Source organism: Sipha flava, unplaced genomic scaffold, assembly GCF_003268045.1.
Source record: "Sipha flava isolate LNK unplaced genomic scaffold, YSA_version1 522_pilon_pilon, whole genome shotgun sequence".
NCBI lineage: Eukaryota > Metazoa > Arthropoda > Insecta > Hemiptera > Aphididae > Sipha > Sipha flava.
In genome coordinates this window covers 465,781-475,519 of record NW_020273480.1, presented here as the reverse complement: position 1 = coordinate 475,519, position 9,739 = coordinate 465,781, and positions in this window count along the sequence as shown.

Below are 9,739 nucleotides of genomic sequence, written 5' to 3'. Positions count from 1 at the left end.
GGGGGGGGGGGGGGGGGGATTGAACCCCCAAACCCCCCCCTATATACGCCACTGTTTATAATAATAATAGAACAATATAATTATATATAATTATCTATACTTCCAGTGGCGGAACTACATAAAGGTGTGTTTTCACACGGGCTTCGGCATAAGAGGGGGCTCAAACGATTTAACTTTGAAAATTATGAACATTAAAATTTAAATAATTTAACTAAAAACCTCATAAAAGTTTATTTTTAGTTTTTAGCTTTCCATTTATCTTTCTAAGTAAACCATTGCATAATTAGTTATGGAGGTTCAGATTAATAGAATAATAGTAATCTAGTATTAGTTATTATAATTAGTTATTAGATCTTAGTATAATATGAAGATAGGTAGGCATTTATTCGTTTTAAATAAAATATCATAGAAGAAAAGAAGTTATAACTATACTAGTGCAGAATAATAATTTTATCACATAAATAAATTATCGCTTGTAACTTGTGTCCTGCTGACATTTAATTCGGCAGAATTAACCAATCAAATCGAATCTTTTAGAATATTATTTGCTTTTGAGTTCGAAACATTATCCAATATTTTTGATATAACTAAATTGTTAGTCGTTGAAAATAATAATCTTATGACAAGCTTCCCGAAATTACTAAAGGCATTTTACCAGTAACTGTAGTCAGTGCTGAGAAATCGTTTTCAAAGCTGAAGTCAATAAAAGCTACCACCATGTCTCAATTACGTCTAAGTGGTTTGGCCATGATATCTATTGAAAACGAACATGCAAAAAAATCAAATATGTCGGCATTGATCAATACTTTTGCATAAAACCAAAGCCGAAAATAAATATTCACAACTTAATTTCAATATTTACCTACTTATAAATATATTATTAATAATAATATATAATATAATAAATACATATATATTATACGTATTAAAGAATAAAGATGTTACGTGAGAAAAACAAAATTGTTAGTTTTTTTTTTTAAAATCTGTCTTAGATATTCGCCACGAAAATGTTTACACGGGCCTCCAAGACCTAGTTCCGCCACTGCACACTTCACGTGTATTTTTATAATACCTATCATAAAATCACATATTTTTTAGAAAAATGTTAAGCCCTCCCCACAAAAATATTGAAATACACCACTGGTTGCCCTTGATTATGGTTTATTTTGATAATACATACAGTAGAACCTCGATTATTCGAACCTCCGTCGTACGAACTCTTCATTATCCTGGCTCGGGCGGCACTTTTTAGGGGACGGCAAAATTTCACAGTAAATAATAAAATGCAGTTTGTAAATATTTAAACCATTTCATATTTTTAACGCAACTATAAAATTCGGACCGAATGAAAAGAGCACGGAATTTTTCATTACTTATTCTGTAACGAATTCGGGAATTCCCTTTCTTTGAATGATATTTTGTGCTTGGATTATTTATGACTTATAATCAGCGAGAATGACTTCTATTACATATTTATTAAGTTCATTATTGTTTATTACGTTTCTTTAAGAAAATACGTGATAGTTTGATAATTCAAAGAAAATTTATTTATGGATCTTCAGTTGTTAAGTTCACTTTGTTTCATAATTGTGATTTTTGTGCAAATAAATAAGTGTAGTGGTTATGAAATTATTGGATAACTTTGTGAAAATTTGAATTTTCCGCTACGTTTACCTACATTTAACTGTGTGAATATTAAATATTTTATTTATGTAATTATATGTTGGACTGTCTGATATGTTGTTCAAGCTTTAATTTATTAAAATCCGGCCATGTACGAGTTTTACACTCACATACCCAGAATTCTGAACAATTATTTACGGTTTTCAGATTTTTACCTATAGATAGATGTGGTGTAAAATAGGTATACCTAGTTTTTGAAATGTTCGATAGTTTCTTTTGTAACTCTAAATTTATCATTACAATTTTTTTTTATTTTAGCATCAAAAATGAAAAGAATAAAAGAAATTGCGGCGGAATAAGATAGTTATAATAAGTATAAATATCTATAAGTAGGTTCTATTACTTACTTAAAATTAGGGTTCACCTCGATGGTCGCATGATTAAATAATACCTTTGTACATAGGTGTAACTAAGGTAAAATATCTGTGGGTGGGCTACAGCCCTCCTATCAAAACTTAAAATAATCTGTAGATCACCCCTACTCTTATATACCATGTTAATATAGATATTTAGTTAAATTTACTGCAATGTGTCTTTTTGTATGTGACACTATTGTAAGTTAAGTATGCTGTGTGCAGTATGCCATGTATAACATGGAAAATTTATGGGGGCCCCCCAAGTTACACCTAAGTCTTTGTACCTGTTATATCATTGGTTGAAGTAAGAATTTTTGTATTAATAAACGTGATTATAAAACAAATAAACTTTTTTATTTAAAATTTAACCTGTATATATGAATTATAATTCAAAATAATGATGACTGTTCTTGCCAAAAAGTTCTCTAAAATTAATGTATATAATGTATAGTACACATTAAATTGAATTACCTAATTAAGAGGGCGTCAAAATTGTCTTCCGTCCCGGGCAGTCGATATCCACGCTACGCCACTGTCTTTAATACTCATTAAGAGTTTTAATTCCTCCATTTTTCTCTATCATGGGCTAATTCTCTCTAATCTTGAACTCTCATTCTCTCCAAGTCCTCTTCAACAACATCTAACCATCCTTTTCCTGGTCGTCTCTAAATTAAATTATAATTAGTAAATATTATAACCAGACAATACTTAATAGTGAATAAAAAAAATATTAGAATGTAGGTATTTTTTTAGAAAATTTTCATAATTAAAAAAAAAAAAAATGTCTAGTCTTTTTTCTGCAAATGCATCAATAACTTTATCGAAATTAATGCTTGCAGTAGTGTAATTTTTCATGGATAAGATCCCTAGGAAATCCAACATTTCTTGACCCAGAGATGATCTATTTTTAATCATTTTGAAATTAATTTAAAAAATTTAAGGGTTAATTGAAATTAAAATATTAAATCCAGTAGGTGGACCCTGGAAAATACCTACAATGTCCTTTCGTAAATAAGCCCTCGGTATACCTAGATAAAAACTATTAAATTATACTGTCCATCAATATATTTTATGGTGCATAAAAAACATTTGATAATTATATCCAGCACATAAATTATGAATATTTATCAAACTTGATCTTATAGATTTTCTTTTTTTCTTTTTAGTTTGTAAAATGCTTGAAATCCCAACTAAAATCCAAATGACAATTAGTATATAATACTCAATATAACACAATAGGTAAACACATAGGCGTGCGCACGGGGCGAGCCGGGCGAGCAGTGCCGGATCTAGTATATTTTTTACCCGGGGCAAAGTATAAAATTAGCGCCCTCTTCCTTTGTTATGCCCACAATTATACTTATGTACCAGTTAAACTCTAAAGAAAAAAATCGAAGAGAATAAAAGAAAAAATATGTATTAAATAAAAAACTTTAAATACAAATTATTACAAACTGATACATGAAAATAATCATTATACAATAATCAAATAAATTATCATTAAATTTTGATTTTTCTTGCTTTTCTGGCGACAAAATCGTTAATTATATCGTCATAATCTAAATTTTTGGCAATTTGATTTTCGATTGAAATAATTGAATTTGATAGTTGTTACATGTCGAAGAAAAATTAATTTATCAGTATTGTTAATCGGGTTTTAAGATCATGTGTTGTCTGATTATCGTAATTTATAGTTTGTAGATATCCTATTAGCAATAAAATATACTACGAGTCGCAGAAAATATATTTAGTAGACAAATAATATCCATTAGGTTTTTGAGTTTTTCCCATTGTTGTTATGACCATAAAGTCAAATGGAAATAGAAATTGTAATTTGTATAATACTTTTATTATAAAATTAATAAAAACTATTAAAATATATACACAACATATTTTGTAATTTGGCGCTCCCCGACCAAAACTTCCGGGGAAAGTGCCCCGGTTCGCCCCCCCCCCTAGATCCGGCCCTGCGGGCGAGCCCCGGCTTGATTGGAATTATTTTAGGGGCATATTAAAAGTTAAACTAACCACAGTAAAATGTCTATATATATTTTAATATTGTCGTGGAAATCAATTAATTGTATTTATATAATTTGATTTTAAAGAATTTAAAGGTTTACTTTTAACTTAAAAAATATATGCCTAAAAATTAGCATTATAATACTTGATTCTATGTACAGATATAAATACTAAATTGTTTTTAATTTACAACAGAATCTACTATGTTGAAGTGTTAAAAAAAAATTAGAGTTACTGTCTAAGTATTGGGGCACTGTTTGTATTCAGGCTCGACAGGAAGTTGAAGTCTGCGTACACCTTTAGGTAAACACCTAGTTCAACTCGATTATCTAGAACATGTTACATAGCACTTTTAATCTAATATAAAAAACGGCTTTCAAATATACTACTTAATTATAGGCTATTAAAAATAATGAACCAATAATATTTTATTTGTTATTTGTACATTTATTTAAAATTAATCATAACTTATCATAGTTTATGCATTGCTAAATGTATTAATGTAGGTCGGCATTGGAAAAATTGAAGCATTTATCTTATTCCTATACAAACGCAGGATATCCTGTTTAAGTTTATCCTTGGTATATATTTTTTAATCTAAATAGTATGATACGCAGTTTTGTAATATTTAAAAAAAAAAATAATAATTAAAAGAACCACAGGAGACTAATTTTATGATCACTATAATATAAGACTGTATAACTCATAGTATTTAGTTACCTACCTACTCTATTACCTACTGATTCTATAAATACGAAATGTTTCTTGTTTGTGATTTCGTTTTTTAAAGGTTAACCAAATCATTAATTATAAAGTATACTATTTAATATGCATTCTTGTTAAGTTTTATAAAAATTAGAGTGTATATGTATGTTGATCATTGATTATAGATAATGATAATAATATACAATAGTTAATATTGTGTAATGAGTTCTTAAATATATCTAAATGTAACTGTCATATCCAGTTATGTAGTCCTGAAATTATTTGTAAGTATGTTTTAGATCATGTACTAAAAATGTGAGAGCTTTAGGGGGTCTTTTGTCATTAACTACTGTCCTTCCAACGCTGTTCCATTATATAAACGAATAACAATCTATATTAACTTTAGCAATGTATTTAATTCTTCGTCTTTTTCTACTTCTTTGACTTTTTTGCAGGCTTTTGTGATCAAAATTATAATAATATAATATAGTATTAATGTAATTAATATTATTACAATTTTTTTATATTTATTAAATACATAAAATATACTTCTAAATTAAAGTTATAGAATATTCCATAATTTTTATTTAAAACTTTCTTTTTCATTTCTATTTATTTTTCTGGATCTATTGTCATCAGCCGTTCTATGGTTTAAAATCCAACTTTTAACATAGTCTTCATTGTTCCATATATTTAATGTTGAACCATTTATGTTAATCAGGATCAAATTTAAAATATTGCGAATAGTTAATCTTGCAAATAATATTCATCAAGCAATATCCATAATCACATTCCACAGTATAACATGGGATTGTTTTTATCAAATTATTTATTTCATTTAGTTTTTTAATTTTATTAGTTTCATCATCGATTAATATTCTTAATCCTCTTAATGTTTTTTTTTCGATTTAAAAGAAATCTGTTTCAACGTTGTACTTCTTCACCCAAACGAATACTTACATCAGCAAACCATGTTTTTTTGTCTTAAATTTCAAGCTGTCGAAAGACAAATAAATAAATAACTGATATATTGATATTATTATTATTTTTATCGAAAAATCTTAAATACACTGTACAAACAAAATATGTCACCATGTTATTTTATCAAGTTATCGATTTCCAAAGAGCGGTAAATCTAAAAATAAACTGTTTTACACAAAAATCCATAGAAATTATATCATGTTATCTACAGGCATTCCGCAATCAGCTTTTAGTAATATGGAAGTATAGCCAATAAAATTACATTTTTTTTGTTTCTTTTACTTGTACACTTGGGCATAATATGGAATAAAATTATTACTTACTACTGACATAAAACATTTTTAGTAAAGTGGTTATACGCACGTTTTACAACGCATATTTGCGGTCTCCAGTTTTTTTCTTTAGTATGCTCTTTTTATGAAATTTCGGAAGTAGGTACGCGTCGCATACCATTAACTACATCCCTGGTCATATATATGTTAATTTTTATAGCAACATGTTTATTTTCAAAGATAATATATTTCATTATGAAAATATTGCATGAAATTATTTTAACTAAAAAGCTTGCATATTTAACTTCTATCATGTGTTATCCGAACTAAATTTTAAATAAAACAATGGTTAAAATATTTTATTACTTTATAGCTATCTAAGGTATAGCTTGTATTACTTGATAGCTATCAAAAGTATAGTTGTGAACGTAGCTAATTTATCGTTTTAAAAATATAAGTGTAAAACAACACATTTTCTACCAATCCATTTTCCCCGCCCATTTATTTTATTTTTAACATAAATATGAATACTTCCATTAGTGCATATATATATATATATATTTAAAGTTCTTCTATAATAATATAAATAATTGAATTCTTAAATAAAATATAATAATTAGGCACTTAATTTTATTTTTTTCCTTTGCAGATACATCTGTTTTCATGTAAAATGCATGAAAGTTGTTACTATCTGAAAGTTAATAAATTTAACAATTTAAACTATTGGTAAATTTATTATAAGATAATGAGAATTTTTTATATATATTCTATTTCACTATAACTATACATCTTGATAGTAACAGATAGTAATGTTGAAAAGATTTATGTAGTCACTTTTTACAGTAAGATTAGAAGTTACATTAGAATAATTTTACATAACTATGTAAAATAAACTCTAAACCAATTTTAAATATTTTTTTTTCGATTAATTATTAACATTAATTATATTAATATGACATTGTTTGTGACATTGTTTATTATCTATGATTTATGTGTTCAAGTAATATAAATAGTAATTATCTTAGAGCCAATTAAAAAATATTTAAGACTTAAGCTAACATGATAATAGGTACACTACATTCATTGTATTTGAAGTTTTTTAATTTTTATATTTTAAAAAAGAGATCTTTTATGTATAAAGATTAATCAAATGTGGAATCAATACGTAAAATAAATATTATGTATTCGTATCTAAGAGTTAGTTTTGAATATAGTTAAATATTAAATACAATAAAATTATATATGTATTTACACGACAGATACTCACATTGAATTAAAATCATTTCCCTAACTAGAAAGACACATCATATTAGATAATATACTAGATATCCTTGAGGTTTATTCTTCCGTCTTCAATAAGGTACAGCTGCAGGTTATAAAAAAAAAAAAAAAATACTACTGCTGTGAATAAGTGAATTATTAAAATTACATTGTTGCTAACTGATGTCATATTTCCTGTAAGTTTTTTAGTCTTGTTATTAATATTTTATGTGTATCTGATTTGATACTGTTGTTATTAAATACATGTTATATTACGAAAATAATTAAAAATGTAGAAATTATAGTATACTATTCTGATTAAATTATATTAAAGAACAATTCCAAATTTGAATAAATGAAATATAAGTAAATACAATATTTATTTAGAACGTAAATATATATATATACACAATTAAAAAAGTAAATAATATATTTTTTATTATTAATATAATACATCAAATTATTTCAGTTTGATTAACATTACACATTATTTATTATAATACAAATTTCAGAAAAAAATAAATATACATGTATATGTATAATTGTATACTCATTTAGCATTCTATAGGTAAAAAAACCGTCCCTCATCATTTTTAAACTTGCAATACACGTATTTATTATTTTCTGTGTGACTAATGTCAGCAAGGAATATATATTTTTTACCATTCTCCTTATTTTTAATACGTTCATAAAACTTTTTTTACAATTTTCTGATTGTTTTTTAATAACCCTTATGACAAAACTTTTATCGATTTTGATGCCATAAATATTAAAATTTTAAGTTATATGTATTTTTACCATCAAAATCTCGTAGATTTTTATAACTTTAGTTGAGATTTATCAAAATTAAAAATTGAAACGCTTATAATAAAATTGTGATTAAGAATTTTTGGAATTTTTTGCAAGTAAGAACAATATACAAAAAACTTTGTTTTTAATTGTCAACAGCTCTTCAAATAAAATTATTTTATAAACTAAAATTTTTCTGTAGATATTTCATGAAAAAAGCTAAGAAAATACTAAAATATATTTTAACTGTAAATAGCTCAATAAAAAGTAAAAATATAACATAAATTATAAAACATATAATAAAACGATTTTGTCAAAAACCTATACTTGTAAATTTTTTCAGTTATTTATAAAACTATTGAAAAATTTAAACTGACCCTCTTAAATAGATCAACTAGGCAACAATTGCTATCAGGCAAAAATATCTGATGATTAGAGCAATTTTTATATTCAAAAAGTTGTAAACCATCAAATAAGAAAAATTAAGAATTACACTTCATGGTAAAACCAGTACATCTCTATCGTTACTCAAAAATCGAAAATCGTATTTTTTTCTTTATTAATTAAAGTTTCTCTGAAATTGTCAACTAAACGTATTACTAACAAAACCACATTTTTTGACATTTGGAAAAAAATAACAATAACAATAATAATGTCAAAAGTCAGATAGGTTATGTTATGATGATATTACAGTGTTTGACAATGTTACGTATTTTAACTATAACATTAGTTAACTACTACGTTTTTAAGTATTTACAATAAAAATATAATACAATTATAATAAAAGGTTGTATGAACATCCACTCTTGAGTTAGAATACAGCGGGTAGGTAACTACCTCTGTATAATCATCTGTAAAATTTCGCACTGCGAGCAAAATTGATGTAGTTGAAGAGGTAAATTTTTTTTATATATTCAGTTATTGCAGATATTGAATGACAGGAAATATAAGTGAAGTGCGACATTACAAAAAAAAAACCATGGAGCATTTAGTAATGTTCTTAGAATTTTGGATTAGAGTAATTGCATTTTGTGTAGGTATATGGATTATTGCACAATTTCCTTGGACAGAGACTCCATATAAAATTAATGGTCGTAGAATTTGTTTAAATAGCATGAGAGAACATGTTCAGCTTAAGCTGAATTAATTAATTATTATTAATTAATAATGTTTGTCGGTTTATCAATATAGGGCCGTGCCTAGGAAGGTGCGAGAGTTTTGTGTGCACCGGGCACTATGACCAGTGGCGTAGTTACGGGGAGGGTGTAAGGGGTTTCCACACCCCCACAGATTTTTTTTTATGATATTTGATTATTATTTATTAATATTTACATATTATAGTAAAATATTTTAATTTTATTATGATTAGGTATATATTAAAAATTGAGTAACAAAATAATTCTCATTAAATATGGGACATAATAATAATAAAATGTTAAATGTAATATTATTACATATGACCTCGTATTAAAATATACTAAGAACACTTAAAAACTCACTCTTAAACACCCTCCCCAGAAAAAAATTGTATCTACGCCACTGACTATGACCACTGGGTGCCAAAAGTTTTTTTCGTAATCTAAGTAATATTACTTAAAGTTAATCATATTATTTGATTTATAATATTTAAAACGTTCAACGCCATGGTCTCGACGCTTAGTTGATATCATTAAA